This window comes from Populus alba, chromosome 6 (assembly GCF_005239225.2).
Source record: "Populus alba chromosome 6, ASM523922v2, whole genome shotgun sequence".
Classification (NCBI taxonomy): domain Eukaryota; kingdom Viridiplantae; phylum Streptophyta; class Magnoliopsida; order Malpighiales; family Salicaceae; genus Populus; species Populus alba.
The window spans coordinates 18890515-18905367 of record NC_133289.1 but is presented as its reverse complement, the minus strand read 5'-3'; positions in this window follow the sequence as shown (position 1 = coordinate 18905367).

Here is a 14853-nt window from a genome sequence, read left to right as displayed (position 1 = left end):
ATTGACTTACCAAATAACTTGATTTTTTAAAAAAATCATTTGGGATAACAATAATTTGATGTTGATAAACCTTTGAATGCTTTAGTAAGTGTTCTCGACTTAGTTTTGTTTGAATTTATATAAATACGAATCTAATTTTAAGTTTTTTTTTTTTATTAATATGCACTTGTAATGATAAATTAATTAATCTAGTCTAATTTTGAACAACGTTGACTACAGAAGTTGACCATAAAATTGCATTAATAAACGAGCAGGACATGTGCTACGCCATGATTGTCTCCAAAAAGTCACGTGGGTCGGCAACAGGTGCAGAAAGAGAAAAAGGATGGAAAATGACATTATGAAAAAAGAAAAAGAGGAGAAAAAACCCTCCGAATCAAGAAAGAAATTTAAAAGTTAAAGTTCACATTGGAAATAAAGTCTTTTTCCTTGGTCGTGAGCAATCTTCCATCTTAAGGCTGGATTGTCTTACCCTCAAATAAATCACCGACATTAAAATTGTTTTACGACTAACCTAACCTAATCTAACCTAATTGTATGCATTTTTCTTGATTCTGATGATGCAGTGTAAGACATGAGTGTTTTTAAATTGATGATATCAGAGTTAGATAAATCAATATTAGTATTTGATTAAAGTATACTATCAAGTATCAACTAATTAATTTAGTGATTATCCACTCAGTTATATTACTTTATTTCAACTCCAAATCTGTTGTTATTTTAGATTTTACAAGCTAATTAATGAACAGTAATGCTATATATTATTTAAAAAGTCAAAATCACATAGACAAATTTATAATTGATGCTCCAACCATTATGTAATTTCATAAAACATATAGTTATGCTTAATTAAATTCAATGCTATCTTTATACATTAGTTTTTCAAAAAGCCATCTCAATCACCTGGCCAAACCAACAAAATAACAATTTTAATCCAACTAAATCCTTTTAGTAATCTATCATCGTAGTTGGCCTTTCTAATAACTTATTTGTGGGCATCTTATTACAAATCATGCAACATATTACATAAATTTGTTTAACAAAAATAAGTTAAGGGTATAAAAGAATACAAGTTTATAATAATATAACGTTAGTTGATTTAAAATTTCCTAGTTGTATTTGGTTTTCACTCTCTTAACGAGAGCTCTTACGAAAAAAAAAATTCTTAATTGATTTTTATACATTAATTAGTTTTTTTTTTTAATTTTAAAACTTATAACTTAAAGTACAAATTATTTAATTATCTAAATTTAAAATTTTCTCATTAAGCATATATCATACTTGTCCATTCAGGATGCTAATAAAACTAACTTCATTGAAATAATAGTTTTTGAGTGACCACTTCATTGTAGAATATGAAACTTAAATATTAGTGAACTTAAAAGTCATTTCATCAATGTCGTTGTGATGTAAAGTAAAACATAAAATAACTTATTACAAATATCTAAATTCTATATTGATACAAAACATTAATTACAAAGAGCAGTTGTCTTTTTATTCTACAATAATTTTGCCTACAACATGTTTTATCGAAGAAAAAATGCCTATTTTATTGACCTGGTTGATTGAGCCTTGGTCGATAATGTTTACATTAGGTGGTGCATCTTCATAATCATCACCTTAATAAAGAAGTATCTCTTTTGTTAGACTTAGGTGGTGCATCTTCATAATCATCACCTTAATAAAGAAGTATCTCTTTTGTTAGACTTAAACTTGTTTCTTCTTGAATGCATGGAACTTAAAAAGAAATAATGATATAATGACAATGCACTCTTATGAAATTTAAGTTCAAACAAAACCATATAAGCCAAATTTTCTAATAAACATGTTGAGAAAATTAACACACACACACACACACACAGAGAGAACCTAGAATGAAAACCAAAGCGCTCAAATATGATCCTAAAACCATTTAAAAATCATATGCCACTTCATAAAAAAAAAAACAAATTACTTTATTTCTTTTCAAAAATAACACATCTAAATTAGTACAAGTTGTTGCCTTTTTGTTTTTATCATTTCTACTAGGGATGATCATTATTGGTTCGGTTCGGTTTTTACATGAAAAAATTAACAAAACTAAAATTATCATTATTTTAAAATTTAAAACCAAAACCAAACCGAAACCGATTTAAACCGACTAATTTCGGTTCAGTTCGGTTTTGTTTTTGTTGTTAAAAAACTGGTGAAACCCAGAAACAAATCCCATTTCTACTGTTCAAGAACTTGTTCCAGTTTACATGTGACATGATTGAATTACATTTACAATACAAGCAAAACCAAAGTCGTAGATTACAACATAATGAAAAAAGCAAAAACCCATAAAATATTAAGAAAAATAAAAACTAGAGCAAAGGCTCTCTTTGAAAGATAAGCAGATGGATAGATTCTGGATGTAGTTTAGCTTGATTGAAGTAAAAGGTGAAATTCATGAATTTGTTGCAACTTTCAACTTAGAAAAGGGATTAGCCTTAAAACATGAAACCTTGATGAGAGCAAGAAAGAGCCAGACTGGAAGAGCATGATCAAGATCTGGTGTCAAACAAGCAAGTAGGTGTCACTAGTAAGATGGTTGGTGACTCACTGGGCTTAGTTCTGGTGATCCCGATGAATAAAGATGCTAGATGTGTAGGTGAAATGGATCCTTTGAAATTGATATTTTCCACAATAGTTAAAAGGCTTTTGACATGCTACAGAGAGAAGAGAATGTGAGTGATGAAGAAGATAATGCAGGAAGGTAGAGAGAAAAGGGGGTGGGGGAGTGGTTGCAATAGGGTTTAGGTTTGTAACATCCCCCATTTCGGGATAAAACGACAATCTCATATCAATCGAAAAAAAAAACACATAATAATTTTATATATATATATATATATATATATATATATACATATATGTTTATGGTATCGGAAGGTCCGAGGTTATTGACATGAATTTATTTACACTTCTAATAGCTCGCATCTCATAACTCAATTCCTGACCCAATCATCATGGGTTTTTCAATTTCCACACTTATACCCATTTTATCAACCACAATATTTACGATATGCATTATATAACAAGATATCATTATGAATAGATAAAAATAAATAAGTATAATTACTTCGGCATAAAACATGATTATATGAACTACATGGTTACATTCATTCAGTCAAGTTTAAACATTAATTATACAAATTAAGTTATACAAACATTTTCATATTTACAAAATACAAGGGTATACTCCCTAGAAACTAGATTACAAGAAAGGAGCATAAGCTAGGACCTACTCTTGTCGTGCATGTGATGATCCTGAAACAAAATACATATTATTGAAAGGTGAATATTACAATAAATATAACAACATGAACATCTAACAATTTAACAAAGTAACTTGTATTCATAGTTCATTTGCCTCTCCCTTCTAGTTTTCTTTTTATTTATTATTATAATCCATTCCTTGCCCAACTATTATTAATTGTTCCCTCTGCCACTTTCAACCTTCATTATAGACTCTATGAGAGATTGAATATGATTATTTTTTTGCTTATCACATTACCGATACTAATATCACCGGTACCATCACTATCACTTCATATGAGTCATTCCAAGGTGATCCCCTTGTCCGGGATCCTAACATACACTAAATATATGTTAGTCCATACATGGTGATCCCCTTACCCGGGATCCTAACATACACTAAATGTATGCTAGTCCAATTATGGCGATCCCCTTACCTGGGATCCTAACATACACTAAATGTATGCTAGCCTATACATGGTGATCCCCTTACCCGGGATCCTAACATGCACTAAATGTATGTTAGTCCATACATGATGATCCCATTACCCGGGATCTTAACATACACTAAATGTATGCTAGTTTACGCCTCAAATCGCACTTCTCATATTTCCTTTGTCAATGATAATTTCATCATTTGGCAATTTACACAACTTTTCACCTTGAATACCCATACATTTAAAAATTCACATTTCACATTGGTAATATAAATAAATCATGGGAATTAACTAGGAAGTATAGGTGCGATTCACCTACCTGAAATAGAAGCTCTATTCATACTCCCCTGCTCCTGCTGCTGCTGTTGCCCCACGCTTGTGGTCCCTCCTGAAATTCACAGGTTTATCCCATAAGTTCTTCTCACTCACGGATATGTTTTATTATAAACATATTAACAACCAATAAGTCTTTCTTTCAGTCATCATTTCTTTATACATATATTTGAACTATTTCTACTTAAAATCTGAACTGTTACTGTCTCGTTTTTAAACTGTTACTGTATCGTTAAACTGTTTATCTGATTTTTGAACTGTCACTGTCTCATTTTTGAACTGTTACTGTCTAGACATTTTTGAAATGTTACTGTCTAGACATTTTTGAACTGTTACTGTCTCATTTTTGAACTGTCACTGTCTCATTTGGTGACCCATAACGGGAGTTCTATAACTCCAAATTGAGCAAGACCAATTTCATTTATTAGCCAACATTCAAAACTACAATTTCTATAAGAAATCTGATCCTAATTCTTTCATCCTCCTCTCTGAAATCTCTTGAAAATCAAGAGACGAAACTGTCCAGATTCATCAGCCTTTCCATTTACACACAACACAAGAAGTTCTTTAATTTAGTAACTCATACTTTTTCCTCAATTTAAGTCTAAGAACTAAAATCTATAGTTTAACATCCAGGCATCAATTCAAAATCAACTTGAAATGACTCATAAAAACAGGTTTAGAATACCTTACCCGATACGCATCAAAGTTTTGATCCTTTTTTTTTTTTTTTTTTTAATAGCAACCGGCCCTTCCCTCTTCTCTTCTTGTTAACCCCTTTCCCACCAGTGTTTTATTTTACCTACAACCCTTAATCTTGGATGGTTTGTAAAAATGAACATAAAACTCCCTCTTTTCTTTCTTTACGTTATCTCCAGATCTGTTTTTTTTTTTTTTTGTGACAAAAGGAGTACTTATGCTCTATAATTATTCTTATTTGCATTTAGGCCCCATCTTCTTTAAGTGTATTTGTTTTGCCTCCACTTCTTTCTAGTTTAGTTTATTTCCTTTAAATTTAATCCAGCCTTGATTTTTTTTTTCTTGGGATTTACAAGGTTAGTGACTATTTATACTATCTTTTTATAGTTTTTTTTTTAGAGTTATGGTTGAACCGATTCTGTTTATTCCAATTCAATTAGTTTTAGGCATTTAAAACCGAAACCAAACTGAACCGAAAATTCTTTTGGGTTTTCTAATCGGTTAAATTTTTTTTTCTCGGTTTTGTTTTTTCTGTTAATTGTTTTTCAATTTTCTCGATTTAATCAGTTTTTCAGGTTTTTTGCCCACCCCTAATTTCTACTACTTTATAATAAAGACATTTAAGGAATCCAAAAAGAATATGTTAACAAATTTTGTTTCCTTTCTATAACCACTCTATTTGCACAAATGCTTTGTAATTAAATGAGCCGCTATAAACAAATAAAACTTAAAATGAGATAACAAAAGAACAAACATTGATGAAGATTAATATCCCATCAAAAGCTATAACAACAATGGCATGCATATTTAGCCATTATAAGCATGCATTATTGCTAACTTGCAGTGAAGGATAAAATAAATGGATAAGAACCATGTAAACAAGAAATAACAAAAAAGATATTATAGACCTAAAAAGGTATTAAATGGTTGATAATAAAGAATCAAGGCATGGTTCTAGCATATAGTTAACAACATATTATATAAATAAAAGTTAAATCATGATTACTAAGACAAATTGACAACCATTGCTATTCTTCAATTAGTATTAAAGTCACTAGAGAAAATGGATGCATAAACTCTCTCTCTCTCTCTCTCTCTCTCTCGTCTCTCTCTTAATATTTATCCATCTACTCTTAAATAGAACCACAAGTCCAAACAAAATATCAACTAAGTCAATGGAATATAATTGAAGTGAATTATTTACCAAAAAGAGCAATAACATATAGGTAAGTGAATTATTTACTAAAGAAAAGTAAAAGTAAAACAAAATAAAATTCATAATATTGCAACTACCTAATTGAAGTAACAAACAACAAATTATTCAAGGTAGAGATGCTAAGCTAAAAAAAAAAAAAGAAGATTATATCCATATATCTCCAATGGCCACCAAATTAACAAAACCCATAAAAACCCAAATAGCAAATAAATCAACCTTAAATCAAGTAAAAAACCTAACCCTAGTTTATGATTTAATAATTTCAAACTCTAAATTTATTAAACAAGAAAGAACAAGAAATCAAACCTGAGATGGGTGCTCTCTACACTAGATTTATGAGTGGGGGAGAATGACTGTTAAATTTAATTATGAGGAGGGATGCTACCATAGTCAGGTAAGAAGAAGAAGAAGAAGAAGAAGAAGTAAGTGAGAAAAAGGGAATTGTCATGTTTTGATTCATTTTAAAATCATTGATGGAATTTCAATCAACAATTCTGTCAGCAATTTGAAATGCCAACCATTCCAATAGAATTGTCAAAGGAATATTTTTATTATTTTCTATTTTTTTTTTATTTTGTTGCCATTTCCATAGAAAATTATTGGAAAAAACATTTCATCATAATTTTCATCTTATATAGTGAACATAATATTTTTCATTGTGTTATCATTGTTTTTCTTAAAAAAAAAAAAAATTGGTAGTGGTAAGAAATCTCAAACAATAACTTTTGGGCTTTATATGAAAGCCTTAATGATCATTAATTACTATGCATTTTTAACCCAATTGGAAAGGTCTTTATAATCTTCTAGAAAACTTTCAAGCCAATCCAATGGATAAATTAAAAGTTATGCTCAATAACATAAAATTGTGTATTAAAAAAAAATCTCTGATATACGTCTCCCCGAGTTGAAAAGAACTTATCCTCAAGTTAAAATTGCTTTTTTCATGATCTCAAGTATGTCCAATAAAAAATCTTTAGTCTTTTTTTTCTCTTCAAGTATATAAAAATTCTAGACATTAGCTTCAGTCCTTTTTATTTTAAAATTTGTATAAGAAACAATAATATATGAATTATTTATTTTCTATTGGATTCTAAAATAATGAAGCCCAAACCTTAAATTTGAAATGGATACTTTCCATTGGTTTATTTTAGAATACAGATTCATATCTATCTTACCATAAATGGGATCATTAAAATCTCTACGATACACAAAACTCACCTCGATCAAGAAGTTGTCTCATTTGCTCATGCTTCTAAAATAAGTTTTTAAAACTAATCATGGATTCGTGATTTCTCTTCTTATAATTCACTAGGCTCCTCACCTCCACTAATTAAAAGGTTAATTTCACATTATATCTTTGCATGTCTTCTATCATTAGTTTTTGAATATCTTTTTTAATTCTATAATTTATCTTTGGATGTCCTATATCATCAACTCTTAAATGTTTCTCTATTGAGGGGGAACCTTCTTATCCCCACTTACCTAAAAATGTTTTGCTTCATGACCCCTTCTAACTATATTTATTTAATAGCACATAACAAACAAAATAACTTGGGATTACAACATACAACAACCAATAACCTAATATTAGTAGGCTACGATACCAACTGATATAGATAAAAACAACACAATAAAGATAACACCCACATGAATGCAAAATTCTATATATATAAAAAAGGATTACATAGAAATTCTAATTCAAAATCTTATTAGTGAATAGTATCTATTCAAGTAGTTTGTATGTCTAGGAGTTTACAATTCCTTAAATAAACTTAAAAACTTTCCTAAACCAACAAGAAAGCTCGAAAATAAAGAAAAAGTAATAAAAGTCCTAAACAAACTAGGAAAAAAAATGTCTTAAATAAATATAGAAAAAATATTAAAAGAGTTTTAAACCAATTAGAAAAAAGTCCAAACCATCTAGGAAAATTTAGAAAATCTCTAACAATAACTTTTGGGTATTATAAAAAATCCTTCTCGATATCTAATAACTGCAAAATTTGAATTCCATAGGAAGCAAAGTCTCTATAACTTATAAGCATTAAAAATAAATTGTTTTAGACTAGGATTTCTACTCTATGAGAAATCCTTCTACTATATCGCCATGATATACACAATGATTCAAGGAAAGAAACAAAATAAATAAGCCAGGGATATCCCTCCATCTCAAGGTTGTCAATTTCATTTCGTTTCGTCCGGAATGGTTGAAACATTTCATATTAATTCAAAAAATAGAACAAAAGGGAACAATTTTAATCTCATTTCAAATCTCGATCCGTTCCAGAATTTTTAGCTAAATTCCATCCGAAATATTCCGGTTTTATTCCACATGTTCCATTCCGGTCTTGAAAAGCCATTGAATCAAATTGAACTTGGTTCAATTTAATTAATTAAACCACCCAAGTATAAAAAGTTATTTTTCATTACTATTTTCATTAACAATGATATTAATTTTTTAAAATTAGATTTATCACTAATATATATGGTTTATATTCATGTTGTTTTTTTCAAGTTTATACTTTGTAGGAATTTGAGCAAAATAAAAAATGCTTTAGATCCCATTAGCCTTAATAACATTGATCTAGCTTTATATTTAAAATATTTGTGTTAAAACATTTTAATTTAATAATATTTTGATATTTTATTTAAGTTGAATTACTTTAAGTTAAAGATCTATTTAATCTTAATATTTTATAAATATTTTAAAATTTAAAATTATATTTATTTGATATTATGTTTGTATTGTATAATTTATAATTAATTTATCTTGAATTTAAATTTTGTTTGTTGAATATATATATGAACAATACAATCCTTAAACAGTATCTAGAAATATTTCAAAACTAAAATTTTTATTCTAACTAAAAAAATAAAATATCTATTAAAACAGAAATAACCATCTATACAGAGGGTAGAATATCCTATCCAAGAAAGAAAGGCTGCTTCTACTTTGCGATGCACTGACATTGAGGTTGATTCCTATCCCCAGACTGTCGTGCTTATAAAGTCCCTGCATCAGATCTTATTCGAACCTCTGTAATCCCAATTTTTTAACCTTTTTTCCGATCAACAGTATGTGTGTGTCTATTGGCGGCCATGGATTTCAAAACTCTATCTATTAGGATAGAGCTAGCCAGCCTAATGTAACCATTTGATTTGTGCGTGGTGGGCACGCTCTACCTTTGTTTCCATATTTAACATGAGAATACAGTGTGACCTAAGCTTTGCTAATCAATGGGGGCTACTTGGCTGGTGAAATAGACAAAACCTAAAAGTCAGGATTCATTGATTCAGGAGTAAAGGGCAAGAACCCTTGATTGGTAGGCATTCTCATGGAAGAAAACTCCAAAAACAATCAAGAATGGAAAAGATGTATAGAAAACGAAAGAAATGGGTTTTTGGATTCCTGAAATTATCTGTATTTTAATTCTGAACACAAACTGAGTTCATCAATCTCATACTTGCTTTTTGACAGTATTCCTTTTTTTTTTTTAATCGATATTACTTAAATTTAAACCTTTTTGTTTGGTTGAGCTTAGATTTGACAATGAAGAAATTGACATTTGTAATAATGAAAGGAGCAAACATACTTAACCGACAATCTAAATACTATAATATATATATATATATATATATATATATATATATATATATATATATATATATATATATATGGAACAAAAATCATAATCAAGCTATCACTTCATTAATTAAAAGATAAAATTGCCCACGTCGCAATTAGCTATAGCTCTTGATAGTCTTTTGATTAGGAATATATATTGGCCACAAGATGGATAGCAGGGCAACGAAGTTTATTGGTTTTTTAAAACAAAACAAAGAACATATCTATAAGTATGGGAAAACTCTTAAAACACTCAAATTTTTTTTTTTTCAATATCTTCTCCCCCCCCCCAAAACGGCTACAAGTGCTTAAATGAAAATTTTAAAAAATGAATAATAAAATAAAATAAAAATAAAAATAGATTCCTAAAGCACTAATTTTAAGTGATTTTATGATACCTAGCGAATAACTACTTGCATATTATTAATAGTTATTTATGAGGTTATACTTTGAAGAAATAAATAGATACAAGTAGAAGAGATAAATTCTAAGAAAAAAATATTCTTATAACTTTTTAATGTATCTTGAATTTTATTATTTCTTCTACCGAATAGTTGTAAATCTATCTTACATAACTTATATTTTAAAAATTCTAGAAGTTGCCAGTGCCATATTAGCCATACACACATAAATATACATGTATGTATTATGTATGTATCTTTCACCTTTTTCAACTTGAATCACATGCATCAACACAGCAGCACAACAATATGAAATCAACATAATAAAGAAAATATTTGTCTATAGAGTATAATATAAAAGAAAAACTAAATATAAATTATCAAGTTTTATCATCTTAGGATGCATATTCATGATTGCTTGAGCAATAACAGTAAAATTAGTAACAATTGTACGGTTTTCAATGCCTTCGTTATTCATCCAGGTATTTATAATGTTGAATTTGCATATTACCGAAACAATCTTTGAGTGGGTTCTTCTAGCAGCTTAGAGCAACATTCTGCATCATGAATTCTAGATCACTGGTACTACTACAACCATTCGTGCAGCTTCCTTTTGTTTCACTGAACTTTTCAAATCATTGCATGCCTGGAAAACATCTTATGAGAAGCTTGCCAAACTTTCTATCTCGGTGCATTATAAGTTTTTTTTTTTTTCATTAATTTTCTGCTAACACTTGCATAATTAAATATAAGGCAACTAATTTTATAAAATTTCAACAACTAAATATAAATTACAATGAAAATTAATAAACTAAAAATAAGATAGTGTTTGGTATGCTGAATAATATTGATTGGACTGGATAAGATTGAACAAATAATTGTCTTATCTTGTGTTCGATTTGCTTTGAATTGAACTAGACAAATAATTGTCTTGTATTGTATTTGGTCAAAACGAGATTGCTTTGGTTTTGTTTTTTTTTTCTTTTTTTGGGTTAAACTCTCAAGCCATGACTCGGGCCTTATCCTAGGTTGACCCTAGAGTTTTAAAACTATAATAATAACAGTTTTTATTCTTACATTGCTTTAGATTAACCCAGGTTGACCATGTCGACCCATGACCTAGGTCGTGTCCTAGATTGACTCCTCAGTTGGGTTTTAAAATTATGATAATAATCATTTTTAATCTTAAATGAACCCAGGCTACTGGTCAATCTAGCCCATAACCTGAGTCTGACCTCGGGTCGACTCCCGAGTAAGGTTTAAAAACTACAATAATAATAATTTTTATTTTTATATTGCCTGAGTTACTAGTTAACTCGGGCTTGACCCCGAGTTGACTTTCGAGTCAAGTTTTAAAACTATGATAATAATTATTTTATCCTTATGTTGACTCAAGTCAATGGTTAAACAAACTTGTAACTTGAACCTAGCCCCATGTCGACCTCTGAGTTGAGTTTTAAAATTATTATAATAATTTTTTATCTTTACATTGACTCGGGGCAATGGTCAGCCCAACCAGTGACTCAATGACCATTGACCCAGTCATGACCTCGGGGTAACTCTCGATTCGAGTTTTAAAAGTATGATAATAACTCTTTTTTCTTTACGTTGATAAGGTCAATACTCAACCCGACTCATGACCTGAGCTTAGCCTCGGGTCGACCCCAAGTCAGATTTTAAAACTATGATAATAACCACTTTTATCCTTATGTTGACTCAGGTCAATGGTCAATTCGACTTGTGACCTGAGCTTGGACAAGTTGACTCTCAAGTTAAATTTTAAAACTATGATAATAAACACTTTTATTCTTATGTTAACCTAGGTCAATGGTCCCGGTATATGACCTGGGCCTAATCTTGGGTCAACCTTCAAGTTGAGTTTTAAAACTATAATAATAAATATTTTTATTCTTATATTGACCTAGGTCAATGGTTAACTTCACTCATGACCCGGCCTGACCCTAGTTCGGCCATCGAGTTGAGTTTTAAAACTATAATAATATCTTTTTTATCATTACATTGACCCGTTCAACAATCAACCTGGCTTGAGACCCAGGTATTGCCTCAAGTCGAGTTTTAAAACTATGATAAAAACTATTTTTATTCTTATATTAACCCGGATCAACTAGATTAACCTTTATGTAGAGAAGTGAATAAGCTTGTCCTACTGTTTTTTAGTGACATAAAAATTTCTCCATTAGAACATCCATAGACAAGATAAAATTTAATTTTTGTATGGTCTAAATGTGCACAAAAAAACCTCATAAAAATTTTTTCTTGCCCAATCCATCATTAACTAACATACCAAACATTACCAAAAAGATTTGTCTAGTATCACCTCCCTCTCTAGAAAAAAAAAAAAAAAAAACTCTTCCTCGAATATACACATTGAAATTAAGCTCTTCCATGCTATTAAAAATAAGTATTTGGAATAAAATAATTATTTTAACCTACTTCCAGAACATCCATTCATATCTTGGACAACTTGAATGCTTTAGAAATCACTCATTGGCTTAGTCACTATACACCATGCTAGCTAATGAATGATTACTCATGTGAATAAGTCGGTTCATACTAATAAAATCCAAATATTTTGACTTTATAGATCAAATAGAGCAATTTTAGATTCACCTCCAAATTAACTTGAATACACCAAAGATTGATTAGTAGCACCTCTAATTTAATTTTTGGGCTTTGCATTTTTTTTTTTTTTGGATCTCATCAATCTTCATGGTAAATGTAATGATTTCCTTGCCATCCAGCTTATTTCCATCCATATGCCACTTCCAAATTTTAGAGTACAAAATACATTATGGGTCTGACATAGGACATGTATTGATAACTCTAAGAAGAAATCTAGATGTGTCAAATTAGCTTTTTCATAAAAACAATCATAATTTTTTATTCGACTACTAGATTGAACTAAGTTTTGCCAACTTATTCTACAAGCCTAATTTTATAAGGGCTAAGCTTCATATCCAAACTCAACCCACAAGATTATTTTTTTTCCTAGTTATTTAAGATTCGTTTCCTAATTAGGTTTTAAAGTTTTATTTAATTTAGTTTTTTCTAAGCTAGAGTTGGTTTGACATCTATTTAAATAGTCTTGTGTGTTATTTTTCATTAGAAATTTTATATTACTCAAAATTGAGAACCCTACTTTCTTTATTTATAGTTCAGGACCTATTTTTTAGGGTTTGAGAAACAATATCATTAGTTCTTATTATATACGTTGTGTTAAATTGATATTAGAGCATATTGACTCTTTGATGGATGAAGATGACGAGAACATCTTCTCACCCCTTGATGCATAAGTTAAGGACATCTAAGACATTATGAGGGATTAAGAGGCAGCACAAAGAACCTTATTAAAGAGATGTGATTGGTTGGGTCAACTACAAATGGGAGATATAAACAAGGATTGTTTTGAGGAGAGAGACGTACTTAAAGACTTTCCTTGGGGAAAACCGAACCCCAAATCTATTCCTATGAACCCATATAGGCATCATGACTATATAAATAGTGTGTTTATGACATGTAATGTACTAAAAACATAGCTCGTAGTCAACCTATAGGTCATTATCTTAGGCTTTAATGCTCCAGGGATATATTAGATGTGAAGGATACTTATAAAAAGTCTCATAATATTATATCAGGTGTTGGATCAAAAGTAAAGCTCCTAATTTATAGCCGAAGAATTGCTTTAATGATTCTCATATAGCATGTTGAGGCATGCCTTAGTTTTAATTTAAAGAATGTTGTCACAATCCGTACTTACTTCAATGATTCATAAAGCTAAACTACAAAGGATGTTGGTGTCATTGTTGGCCTCATTGCGATATGTATTATCAATAAGTTGAATACAAAAACCATTGCTTCTAGGCTAAATAATAAAGCTTGTTAGAAATAAAACACAAAAGTATTTGAACATTCTAAGTATATATTGATTGATTAACACTCTTAAATTCAACATATATTGGCCCTTATACCTATAGGGAGATTACAATCTCCAACAATCATAATCTAATAAGGAATGTAACTAACACGTTAAATAAGAATTATAATTAACTAGTTTAAAGCAAATCCTTTTGATCAAGGATTCCTATATAGATTATGATTTTATCTAACAACGCTAGTAGTTGTGATGAAAAAAAAAACTTATATTTTTTTTATTTTAATGGTGGTACTTTTCATGTGTCATTTCTCATATTTAAAAAATGTATTTTTAGAGGTGAAAGCTACTATCAAAATGCTTCTTGGAGGTGAAGATTTGGAAGCCAACATGCCAAATTAAGACATGTTACTTTGTAAATAAACTAATTATAATTTTATATTCAAAGTATCTTTATTGCTATTTTTTTTATTTTTGGAATGAAAGAGTTCATTTTCTAAGCTTGAACATGAGGATAAGTTTTTCTCAAGTAGAGAAGTCTAATGCGAGACATATATCGACGAGTCCAAAACAATATGGATGCATTAAATGAGCTTTCTAATGAAAAAGAGCATAATTTTTTATTCAACTGTTGAATCGGGTAAAAGTTTTTCAATGCATTCTACTATTAGCTTTAGCCTTTTTAGGTTGTTTTCATGTCCAAATTCAACCCATAAAATGTTGTTTATGATTAATTTTTTTTATTTCCCTAGATATTTTAGGATTTTGATTCTTAATTAAGTTTTAGAGTTTTATTTTGTTTAGGTTTCTCTATACAAATGGTGGTTTGGCTCCTATTTAAACAATTTTATGTGTTATAGTTTTATAAGAGATTTTATATTATATAGAATTGAAAAATTATATTTTTTTTCTCTATAATTTATAACTATAATTTTTAAGACTTGAAAAATTAGAGTGTTTTTTTTCTCAAGCTATAC